The following is a 13,419-nucleotide window of genomic DNA, read 5'->3' on the forward strand; positions in this document are numbered from 1 at the left end:
CACCTTTACCGAGCATGAGCAAAGGTGTAAAGATGTTGACAATAATCCACCTATGCATCCTGAAGATGATGAGTAGCAGATTGATTCCATGTGTAACTGTAACCATCCCACCCCACATTTACCCACTTTAAAATACTTACCAAGGTAGATATGAACTGATAGTTACTATGCATGACCTAACTTTCAATATGTAATTATGGAAATGGGGTCTAACTTGCCAACACATGTTATTCATTTTTACAAACACTTTGCGTACATAATATATGTATGTCATGGATGCATAGTTTGGTTATTATTTACTTTAGTTTGATCAAATGTTCATAAAGAAGGCTTGTTTCCCTCTCACGCTTGCTGCAAAAAACACATATGATCTCATGCATCCATATAAAATAACCAAGAGCATGTCAAACCATGAATTAGATCTAGATCAAGAGCATGTTGTATAATAATAAATTCACCATGCATGTAACATGTACTTAACCATCAATAAAGCCATGAAAAACCAGTCTTGTAGACAATAGTAAATCAGCAATTATGCTTATTTATCATTAATAAAGAGTATCACATATTAACATATGCAAAGTACCAATCAAGTCAGGGACTTCCACATACCACCTGACCATAGATTGGGTTGAATGAAATATTTCTTTCAGCCAATCACCCCTGCACCATATTCTAAGAATGAATGTGGAATCTCATGGAATAAACCAAAAAAAAACAAATCTGGGCTTCCAGAGGCCAAACCACCTCAACCCTCAACCAGTGATTCCATCTCACGATCGGACATCTCTAACACCAACTAGATCGGTTTCTACCCAAGTTGTCTAGGGGTCCAGAGCGTTTGTTCCAACGGCGGCTCCGGGAACTAATAACTCAGCCCACAGCCTTCCAAGACTCTAGGACTAGTAACTCAACCCACCAAGGGATCTAGAGTGTTTTTCCAACCAAGGCTCCAATACTAGTAACTCAACCCAAGTTGTTCTAAGAATCCAGAGCGTTTGTCCCAACGAACGGCTCCAGGAACTAGTAACTCAACCCATAGCCATAAGGAACCTGAGCACCAATCAAATACAACCAATGGAAAAACCCACAATGCCATGGCTATCCAGGAAATGGCAAGGTTAGGTAAAACCGTTGTCCATCCAGGCAATCCTCCATGTCAATGACAGGTCATAACCAAATAACCACATGCATATACCATGCATGCCAAAACTAGCAAGGAAACCATACATGTAACTCGATACCTACAAAGAAATCTAGTTGTAACCATCGATTCAATCCCTCGTGCTTTCCTGCTTTCCTTTTCCTTCTTTCTCCAATCCAAGTGAATACTAGAGTGCTACAAGCATGCTCCAAGAATGCTCTAAGTGTGCAAGAGTATGAGAGAGTGAGAGTATAGAAGAGAGGTCCAAAGACTAAATTGACGAAAACTAACACTGAAAAAAGCCATGAGTAGATCCTCAAAAGCCTTTTTATCATTGAGGCCTTTAATTTCTTCAATTTCCTTCATTTTTCCTTCAATTTCCCTCTCATGCAAATATGTGATCTTTCATCTTCCTTCTCTCCTATTTTCCTTTATTTTCATAAATAAAATGCCAATTAATGTCTCTTTGCTTTTGCCAATTTCCATACCCATTAATTAACTGAAAGTGACACCCACTAAGATGTTTTTCCCACCATTCAGCTTGGAATATGTGTCCCATGACCTTGGTCTTATTTTTTTTTACGTGGAAATTCAACCAGGGGGTTGTTACAATAACTAAGGAATTCAAGGAGAAGAGATTCAGAGAGACTTTAGGGATAAGCCACCAATGATGATCCAACATGAATATCACACAAAGTTACATGAATATGAGGAGTATGACACGCATGATGAGTCATCTCAAGAGAGTTAGTTGTAGGCTCAAGTTGGAATAGTGGTCGAGGGAGATGAGCACCCATATTTGAGCCCACCCCTTGATGAGGTACAAATAGATGTAGAGGCAGCCAATAGGGATACAACACTTCTAGATGTTAGTTGCCAGGAGAAGGTGGAGCATATCCGGATAGATCTTGTAGTGATGAAGAAGCATAACAAATCACTTTGAGGACCTACATTGCATGAGATCAACAAACTCAAAGAGCTTGGAGTGGTGTGTGCCAAGTCAGCAACCAAGTTGTATAGAATCAAGGAACAGTTAATGTCCCTAATTGGACATCCAGAGGATCATAATCAAGAGTCACGTGAAACCCTCTCCAGGAGTACAAAGACATGGATTGCAGTGTTGTTTGTCCACCTTTGTGCATTAGAGAGAGAGTGGTAGAGTTTTCTAAATGGTTCTTGTTGGTTGACCGAGCAAAGCAACGTGAGTTTTGATCATGGAGCAGCAATGGCATAGTGGACTTGTTCCATATGCAGATGTTCATACATTCGATCCTTCCCATGGAATGGATTGGTGAGAGATTATGAGTTGGTATCCTATCAATGGGCCGATATTCTTAGTCAAGGGCATAGTGCAACATGGGCCCTTGGACATGAGAGATACTAAATTGTAGTGGGATGTAGGTCAACAGTTCATTAACATTTCAGTCATATTATCCAAGCATCAACATGGTAGGGTTGACCTTATTCTATGTCAAGGGTTGGATTAGAGAGAAGTGATGAGCTGGTATGTTGTTGATGGAGTGGCATCTATTTCCAGGGACAGAGTATAATTGAAGCCATGCAGCATGAGCATTGATGGATGGTCGACGTGGCATTGAGATCTAGACAGGTCTATTGATTGTTGGTTTAGTCAAAGGTTGGTTTGGGATCCAGGTATTAAGGGGTCCACTCATGATTGGATGGCACACATACATGATGTGGTACGATGGTTTGTGTGGGATCTTAGCATCTATATATAGATGTCTTTATAATTGACAAATATGGATTGCTTGAGGGCAAGCAACATTGGGTCGAAATGATTTGTAATGTCCCCATTTTCAATTTCCCTGATGATGCAGTGAGGATGGACTTCCAGGGTTGGTGGCAATCAGTTTATAAGAGCAAGATTATGTCATCAGAAGGCTCAGAGGGTTCTGGAGGAGTTTTAAGGGGTCTGACGGAGTTTGCTTGTTGTATTTCACCCTTAGGGGCAGTTCCACACAGTTCGTTCTTGGTTCCATTACATTATGATGAATCCCATAAAATGGATGTATTATCAACATAATTTAATTAAAAATTATAAAGGTGTTGCGTGGAAGGGATTATTTGGAGAAACACCTTAACGTAATAACTCGTTGGAACCAAAATGAAGGGATCTACAGGATGGGATGGTTAAAAGAAGTTTCAAGTGACAGGAGAAAGTATGGTGGCAAATTAATAATTTCCAAGGATTAAAGTGACTTTAGTTAGTCACTTAATTAAATAAAAAGGGGAAAAGTGCCTAATTAGAGAGAAAGGTGAGAAAGGGGAAAGTGACTTAAATTAAATCAATTAAAAGTCACTTAAATCAAATAAAGGGGAGAATTTTCTAAAATGGAAATAAAATAATAAAATATTGTGCTTCTAGAAGGTTGGAGAGAGATCCATTAGATCCTTAAAAGGAGGGGAAGCAAATCATCTGAGGACATCTTAGTTTGGAGTAATTTTCTTATTGGAGAGGTTTGGGAATGTGGTTCTCAACTTTCAGCATGCCCTAGGACAAAAACTCTTGGATTTCCTATTGTGAGTTGGACGAAAACCCAACCCACCATTGAGGAGATTTCATCCAGAAATCTCAAGGAGCTTCAACAACATTATTAGAGATCAAATTTGTAGCATATCTGAATATTGGAGTGAGGATCATTCATATTTTCAATTTGGGCATCAGTTTTAGTTGCAGTTAATTGTGGGAGGCTAGCATTAGCATTGTAATGGTATTTTGAAGGTCATCTCAACTATTCTTCCACTCAACTATTGATATATGTATTTTCATGTAACCTTATTTAAATAAATAAATAAAGTTGGGTTTCTTGCGATTCTTTGTGTCATTTGAGTTTCTGGTATTTTACCAATTTGCCGGAGTAGGAGCGTTTATGTAATTTCTGGATTTTATTTTAATTATTGGCATTTCCAAGAATTTTTTTATGTTATTTCTGGGTAAAATTCACGACATATTTTTTCTAAAGTAATTTCTGAAATGTTTTAACAAAAATATCCAAATGGGATATTACATGATTGCTCTCCCAAATATAAGGATTGAATTTAGTTATGGTATATTTATGCATGATGCTCCTTTAACCTAACCTAGATAGACTTCATGTTTTACAATGTAGGATTTTTCATAAAAGCATAGAACTCGGTACACCCTTTTATACATTTGAGGGTCAATAAGATCCTTAATCAACTTGATGAGACTCTTAATCATGTTAGAAAGTATGAAGATAGTACCAATATTCTTCCTTCTTAAAATCCTACCAATTTTATCAGTGACTCCCTTAGATATAATGGCAAAGTCCTTATGCTTGAAAATGTTATTATTCACTTGGATCTTAGGGAAAATGTTAGCATTTTGAAAAGTATTTCTATTATGCTAGTTTCTGTAATCATTCTTATTGAAAACCTCCAATAACTACTTTTTCTCCTACTCCAAATGCTTATCATCTCATATTATTAAGGTGTGAGTGGTAAGGGTATTTAGGGCACCATGCTTTTGTGTTGGGTGGTGGTGAGAATTTGCATGGAGTTATTTTGTGTACAATTTTTATCCATGTATTCTTGATACACCAAAGAATCATGTTCCTTCTTTGTCACTAAGACGTCAAGAAATTAAAGAAATTTAATAATCATTTTTTTTATATAATGATATTGACAAATAGAAATGGGATTCAAGAAACTTACAATCCTCATATAGAATTTCCAAGGACTTTCATCATGGAAAGGTCATAACTTGAGTTGGATATGTTCATGATTTTTTAATATATTGGCATTACTTGTTGAAACTTTGGGAATATGTTGAATCTCAGGTCCATATTATGGATGGGCTTACTCGATTATTAATATGTAATAAAATATCCTCTTACAAAGGACTTATATGAATAGCTTGCTTTATATGGAATGACCTTACACCTTATGCTAGGCTTCAGGAGAAAGATCCTTCAAACCGTTACATTTAACTAGCTCTTAAAAAATGTATTGCTTGAATGTTCTCTTACACCCATAAACTCAATGTTTTATAATAAAAAATAGGTTAGATATAAACTCTCATTTTAATAACTTTGAGCATGATAGCTCCTTTCTAATGAATGAAGGCAATATTATTTTGCTAAGAAACTTTAATATAAGAACTACAAATAAGTGAGCCATATTCTTAAACAACATCTCTAGCCTTGACACTCTATGGTTGGAGGATGGACCTAATTTGATTTTCACTTACAAGAGATGCTTTAGATATTTACTCCAAAACCGTGTTTAATATAAAGTTGCTTAAATTATATAGTTAAAATGTCCTAATAATATATAACAATTTAAAATTATGGCCAAAGCCCAACCAGATTACTTCCAATGAGCATCTGGTAATAATGTCGTTGATTGTGTTATTTTGACCATCTTAATAATTAATTAAGCTATTAACATTTGTATTTAGAAAAGTGTGAACCTCATTCAAATTATAGAACCTTAATCTTAACTCTAAATGTACACCTATAAAGGAAACCCGATGAAGAGGATCCTAAGAGCAAAATCATCAAAGTTTGATTAAAAACAAATCTATCATTTTCTTAAAGGATTTCAACTCCCCCTTTAATAACAACAATATCAAGTACTTGTGTTATATACTTGTATTATAACTTGATATTGAAACTTCCAACTTGCATAAATAGTTACTCTTTAATATGTCCTTCAAACAGAAAAACTAATTTACTAATCCTTGGTAAGATAAATATTACAATATTCCTTAGAACAAAACACTAGAGACGCCTTAGATAAATCCCTAAAAAATAGTTCAAGGGGATAGATTAGTTGATTGTTATCAATGTTGTTCAACATTTGACTAGCTCTATGCTAATAGAGGCCTAATTCAAGCCCCCATGGATTAGGCACATTAGTCTATGCAAATAATTGTACTAGGTGCTGAGGCCTTAACCACCCCACTTAACTTTTAAAAATTATAGGGTCCTCCATCAGAATTTTGTTAATGTCACCTTTGAATGCTTTAATTTACTTTATTTTGGGTGATTTTCACTTTTCTTCATTTTCGTATTTCAATGTCTTCATTGCTTTTGTTTCACTGTTAGCTTTCCAATGGTTCAAATTTTTCTTGAGTCCATCGTGTGGTTTGAAAATTATGATTCGTCAAAGTCTGGTCATTTTCATCGCCTATGCATAAAAACATGTAAATATTACATCTTATTTTTTTAATTATATAAATTAAAAATTAATTTTAATTGTGTAAATAAAATTTAATTTATTTATTTATTCAATTTAGTTAAAATTCTTAATTTAATAATATGTAAATATAATTTTAATGTAATTATTTATTAATTTTATTATTTTTGAAACATAATTTTTTTATTTATATTGTAAATATGTCCATGGGGTCTTGGATAGATGGTGATCAGGTGCTTTGTTAAAACACTCCATAATGTGAAATTATTGGTTCAATTCCCCGCCCCAATCGAAATAATATATTAGACACGATGAAAATATAATCCCACCAAACTTACAAAATATATATATATATTTTGAAATTATATATAGAAAAAACATATTATAAGTATAATTAGGAAAAAAATACAAAACCATTGACATCATCCCAAATAAATACCCTTGGGATTTCATTTGGAGCTCCATCGAAAATCACCATGGTATTTCCTTGGAGTGACATGGAGCATCTTTCATTAAAGGGGCTTGCATATCACTTAAATTGGGGGGCATGCATTATTTGGAAGTTCAAGTCATAGTGGAGATGAGGTCCCACTCTCCACCCACGTGGGCCCCCTCATCCACTACCCTCTCCTCACATACTTATCCCTCCCTCCATGTTGGATGGGCTTCACCATAAATACCATATGGTTTATTAACATTATAACTTAAACTTTGACCTCCACCTTTATATAATTTTTTTTAATTTTAAAACCAAAAAACAAAACAAACTTGAATAGAATTGTGACAAACTTCAATCAGAATTGTGACAAACTTCAATCAGTTTTGATGACTCAATTTCAGAAGGTCATAACTCGAGTTCTACTCCACCAAATCAAGCAAATGAGGGCTCATTAGAAATCTGTTTTAGAAGAAAATAATTTGGTAGTGGTTATTTGACCAGATCTGGTTATTTACTACCCCAAAAAATAAGCAAAAATCAAGGTTGTGAATTTGCAACCAAAAGAGATTTTATGAGTTTGTTTTGGAGGAATTTCATTTGCTAGGAGTTTCTTGTTGTTGCCAATTCTTTTCAGAATTACTCATTCGTCAAAGAAATCTCAACAATAAAAAATGGAAATAATATATTTTATTTTTATTAATTTATTAAATGAGATTTTAATTCGTTAGTTTGTTTTTGACATATTGAGAATTTGAGTTTTGTGTGCAAATTTGATATGTTTTTTAATTATGTTTTTGTGATTATTTGCAGAGATTGTTGGAGAAAATCATTACCTGAAGCTTCTAAGGAATGGGATTGGAGCAATAGAAAGGAAAAGAAGATTTATTCTAAAGAATGGGATTGGAGCAATAGAGAGGAAAAGAAGATTTCTTCTAAAGAATGGGATTGGAGCATCAGAGAGAAAATGAGATTTCTTCAACCTTCAAATCAAACTAAAAATATCTAGTCAGTTGTCATGTAACCATAATTCCATTTTTGGATCTGATTTTGGAAACTATAAATATAAGCTCTAGAGAAGAGCTTGGGGTTCCCATTTTGGTAAAAAAATGGCTTTTTGCACTCTTATAATTGACTGATTTTGTAGAAAATTGGCTATCTTTTGGACCAGCAAAGAGAGAACTCTTTATTTTTGTAACCATTCTTGAGTGCTATTACATTTTTGGAGACTTAATAAAGATATCATCTAGTTCTTTCTCATTCTCTATTTTTATAGGTATGATTTTCTTTTCCAACACTATTATTTGATTAAAATAAATCATGCTTATTTCAAATCAATGTCAAGTTATCTTGCAAGGTTGGGCAAAGATGAACTTTGTGTTGATTGTTGTATTTGGACAAGATTTTATGCATTAAGTTGTTAGCTATCTATCAGCTTAATGACATATTAGTTTTGTTTTATTGTTAACATTCTATTTGGACTATTCTAGTATTTTGATATGATCTATTGGCTTAAATGCAATTCCATTTGAATTTAGATATATGTACAACAAAGATCTGATAACTATTTATCAGATAATTGTATTTGCATGTTTGTTTGAACAAGTTGCAAGTCTCGGAAATATTCCTTCACCTATTAGCTTCATTTTATTCTAAGTTCAAGTTGGTCCATATTTCATTATCTTGCTCTTGATTGGGAAGATATCTATATCTTTTCCAATCGAGATAGATTTAGATTTACTTTTGTTGTTTGCGTCTTAGAATATATTGCATTTACATTTGCATTTAGGTTAATTCATTGCATTTTTCAGAAGTCTCCTTTCATAAGAGCAATTCCATGGGTGGCTTGGTTGAGCCCTTATGTCAACTCAGGACTGTTTTCTTGCAAGCTAGTTGCAAGAGGGTAAGACTGATACCTCTTCTTGTTGATAGTAATTAGAAACATCATAAGTCAGCAGGGAGAGTGAGGGGTAACCGGAACCCATTCAAATAGTTAGAATCACTATCCCAAACAAATAAGGGCCTAAATGCAGCGTTGACCAAAAGAACTTCCCAATGTTGATTATGGTCAATTTTGGCCATCAACACTAGGGATTCCATCAATGTATGAGGGATCCCTTGGGTTTCCTCATGAGGTTTTCCTTCGAAAAAAATTCCCTATAAACTATCAAAAGAAAAAGGGTACAAAAGTCTTGTTGAAAGAAAGAAGTACTTGTGAGACTTTCTAAATTGGAACCATTTTTAGGAGAAACATCTTAACTTAAAAGGCTACAAAGAAATAATGTAAAATTGCTATGGGTGAATGAAACTTTTATGCTAAAAATATATATATGAATCCCCTATTGTTATAGCCAATAGCCAAACCCTTTATACACTAAAAAACATATTCAATATAGAAAAAAATTGAATTTGGAGTCAAACACCTTGCAAAAGGGATAGCTATATATTGAATATTATCGAGTTTAAATTTTAAAGATCAAAAGCATTGTTATTATTCTTTACATTCACAGCCTTATTAATATAGTAATCAAGGAAGGAATTCCTAAGCCCTAGATGAAAACCTTTTCATTCTTAAGAGTGATGCTAAATACAATTCTTAAAATTATACAACAATATGACAATCTTGCTTTTGGTTGAGTTTTGTGGATTGTTTTGATGACTTAATCAAAACTTTTGATAGATTGCCTATAAATGACCTTAGGAAAAGGCTAGAAGATATTGGAGTTCCTTTTCATTTGAGGCTTGCAATAATAGGACTTTATTAAAGGATCATTGCTAAGTTTAAAACAAGAAGGATTGGTAAGAGAAAATCAATTGTAATATACAGGTTAAGGTTGTCTTCTACTGCCTATGATTTTTATATTTATATTGACAAGTTTAAAGAATTTCTAGAGGAAGCAAGTTGCGTGCAAATTTAGCATACAATATTAGTCATCATCCCACTTCTATATGCATATTACACTATCCTTTTAATAAGGAGCTCCTCTGACCTTAAACAACAACTTGGAATTCTTAAAGATTTATGTAATAACTTTGGGATGTCTATAAGTACAAATAAAACCAAGGTAATGCTATGTAAATTGAAATAAAATATGTACCTTGATTTTGTTTATGATAATAGCAATTTGGAAGAATATTTTATATGAGTACGTTAGAATTAAAATTCATCATAAACTAGATTAGAAATTATAATATTGATAAAATATTCAATGGAGGTCGGAAAACTTATTCTAGTATTGACAACAATTGTGAGGTTGCATAATTTTAGTTTTCAGTGAAAAAAGGAGGTTCTTTTAAAAACTCTTATTACCCTAATGATTCTATATAGCTAGAGATTTGGGAGTGTAGTGTTTCTAGGGATACGTGGAGGAAAATTGAGCACATACATAAGCATTTTACAATAAAGAACCCTAAAATTAAGTGCAACACACCTTAATGAATCCTCCATTAAAATTTAGGCTTCCACCAATTAAGAACAAGGTCATGATTAGGTATTCAACGTACAAACACAAGCTAATTTACATTAAAAAAAAAAACAAGATGTTCAATTTCCTTATTTTAAACATTAGAAAAATTTGCTCGATGCTTAATCATAATTATTATATTCTTGGAACTTGGTTTTTTATTCAAACAATCAAATGGAGCTATATGCTTTGCTTCAAGGCATTAATTTAGCCATGAAATTTCAGTCCACATGATAATCATTGTAATTGACTCCAACAATATCATCAGGCACCTAAACCTTGGCATCTATCCCTCTGATCTTAAGCTAAAAGTCATCAAGAAGATAATCCAATTATGTTTGTCTCATGTCCCAAAATAGCAAGTCATACATGTATTGTGAGAATTGAATTCACTTGCGGATTCATTGGCAAACTACACTACTATGAACCCCTAGAACAATGTGGGTGAGTGGTTCTACTCAAACTCATTTGATTCCCTAAACTATGTGGCATGGAATGTGTTAATAGTTTAATTAAGCGAGTGTTTAAGGGCATGGCTACGTGAGTGTAGATTTTAACCTTGTACAAAAATTACCTGCAAACGAATTCTTAAAAACAGAAAATATATAATGGCGAGAACATAAAACAAATATACACAAAGATTTTCTCGTGGATTGCAAAACCGGGACTACTAGATTGATTTTTCATTTATTCCTATCAATGTTATAATACATATATATACATTTCGAAGCGTTCATAAACACTAATCCATTAACCCTAGATTAGAACATAATTGTAGTTCCCTTGACCGGATCTACAAAATACCATGGGCAGAAAACCATCATGCCCAAAACCATGTGCAAAACCCATGCACAAAACCATAGGTAGGTCCATCCACCTATTATAAGGTCCAAAAAAAAAATTCTCAGGGCGCTGCCCCAGAACCCGTGTAGGGGGGCTCTCACCCCCCTACTGTGCCTAGCACAACGAACAAGGGGTGCTAAAGACCCCCTCGTGCGTGCGACTAGTCGTGAAAAGAATATAACTCACACCCAACGTGGAGGGAAGTTGTTGTGTGGTTTGAAGTTAGCCCATGAAGAATTCATTAAGTTCATAGTAGGGAAGTCACCCTCCACTTGTGTGATTGTTGAGCTAATTTATGTTCTTAAATTAACACAAGTATTTACTATCAATCCGGGCTGTTTTATTCTTGGAGGCAAACCACTATTTGTGAAGATCTAATATAATCAATGCTTGAAAGATAAATGATTAAAAACTAAGAAGAAATATATCTTAAAACTCTTGATTCAATCAGCTTTAAAAGAGGGAACATTGGAAGAGTCCTTGACTCAAGAAATCTACTTCCACCTCAAGTATTACTTCAATGAATTAGAGATTACAATCAAAGACTCAAGATGCATAAATCATACATGAAAAAGGCTCTTAACTTAAGAGACACTCAAAGCTTTCCATAGTAACTCATTCATCTCAAGATATAAATCTAAATGAAAACAAACCACTTGCATGTAAATGAAAGAGACCAATTCTAATTCACCATTTCATAGAGAGAATGCCCAACTTGAACATTTGTTTCCCAACTCAATTAGATGATGAATAAACCATTAACAAATGAAATCAATCACTATTCATAACCATGATACAATCTGAAATAAGACTTTGAAAAACTAAAGCTATCATCAACCAGATTTGCAATGAAATAAAACTAGTCTAACTTGGAAGTGTACTTAGCTTGGAGTGGGGGCCCTCCACCCTTGCCTTGCACACTTATGAAGGTGATATCAGAAGCTTTAGATCAGCAAAACATCCATGTATTGATCAGCAAAATGAAAGTAACATAAGTCTCCAACTCAAGTCTTCAAACCAAAAATATTACAGCATAATAGTATCATATGTCAAGTGTGTTGAGCCATCAAAGTGTGGCTCTTAAATAATGAGTTCATGAAACCAACTGATCTAAAATCACTCTAACAATCATATCTACTTTATTCCACCTATTCAAGTCGAATCCAACTCCATCATCCCAAGAAATATGACTAATATCATGGAATCCCAAAACAGCCCTATTTAGATGGGATTTCTGGATGACTAGTCATGATTGACTAGCTCCAAAAAGGCATAAGAAAACTCGTTCTGTTGGAACCAAGCATAGGTGGCTTGGTCCTAGTTCCCAAGCTTCCTATTCATGCATCCCATTCGTGCTGAAGTGGCCTGCATCCATATCCAACATGAAGTGATTACGGGAATTTCTGAAATTGCCAAAATTGCACTTAAAATCAAACTTTAATAAAAACTTTAGAAATTGATAAATTAAAGCTAAATACCTGATTAGACATCAAATATTCATTAAAATGAGATGGATGAAGTGAAAATGAGGGATAAATGGATAACTAGATAAGTTTATCAAAGCAAAATGAGATCAAAACTGAAGCCCAACATCTCTCCCATGCTTATGATCAAGCATGTCCCCATGCTTGCTTGCTCCTCTTGGACCTTCTGCCCTCTGAAGTAGATGTTGTACCTGTATCTGTTTCCCTGTTCACACAATCAAATTCTGATTCCTGTTTGGCCTTTAACATTGCTGCTTTAACCTTCTACTTTTCATATTTAGCTTTCCACATGTTTTTATCTTTTAACCACTGGAATGCCTGTTTGGAAAGCAAATCATTTCTCTTTTGCAACCTGCTTATTTCTTCTTGTAATTGTTCATTTGTTTTCATTAACTTTGCATTATCCTTTTTCTGTGCCTTATTCTCTGATTTTAATTGCCTCTCAACAATTTTACTTATTCCTAGCTGATCTGTTAAGTCTTGGATCTTGGCCAAATTCAGTTCCTTTTCAAAATCCTGGGTGGTTTTCATCAATGATTCTCCTGCATCATTATCAAATATGGAATCTCTCTCAAGGGGTTCTTGTGCTATATCCTGTTCTTCTGGTTTTCTAGGAGAATATGCTTCTACCTCCTGTTCAAAATCAATAGAATTCCTAGTCCTAGGAACAGACATAACAGATGTATCAATCTCATGCATGGCCATATTTCTAGCTCTGGTTCTAGGATAGAAGGGAGAGTTCATTATGCTTTTATCTTCTTGCTCTACTTTGTCTTGTATATCAACAAATTGTTCAATGAAATGATTTTTATGCATAAATTCCTTCCATTCTAACCCCTTTGATTTCACCTGATATTCTACCAAGAT

Source organism: Pinus tabuliformis, chromosome J, assembly GCF_031772625.1.
Source record: "Pinus tabuliformis cultivar Carrire ecotype Pingquan chromosome J, CPIR1, whole genome shotgun sequence".
NCBI lineage: Eukaryota > Viridiplantae > Streptophyta > Pinopsida > Pinales > Pinaceae > Pinus > Pinus tabuliformis.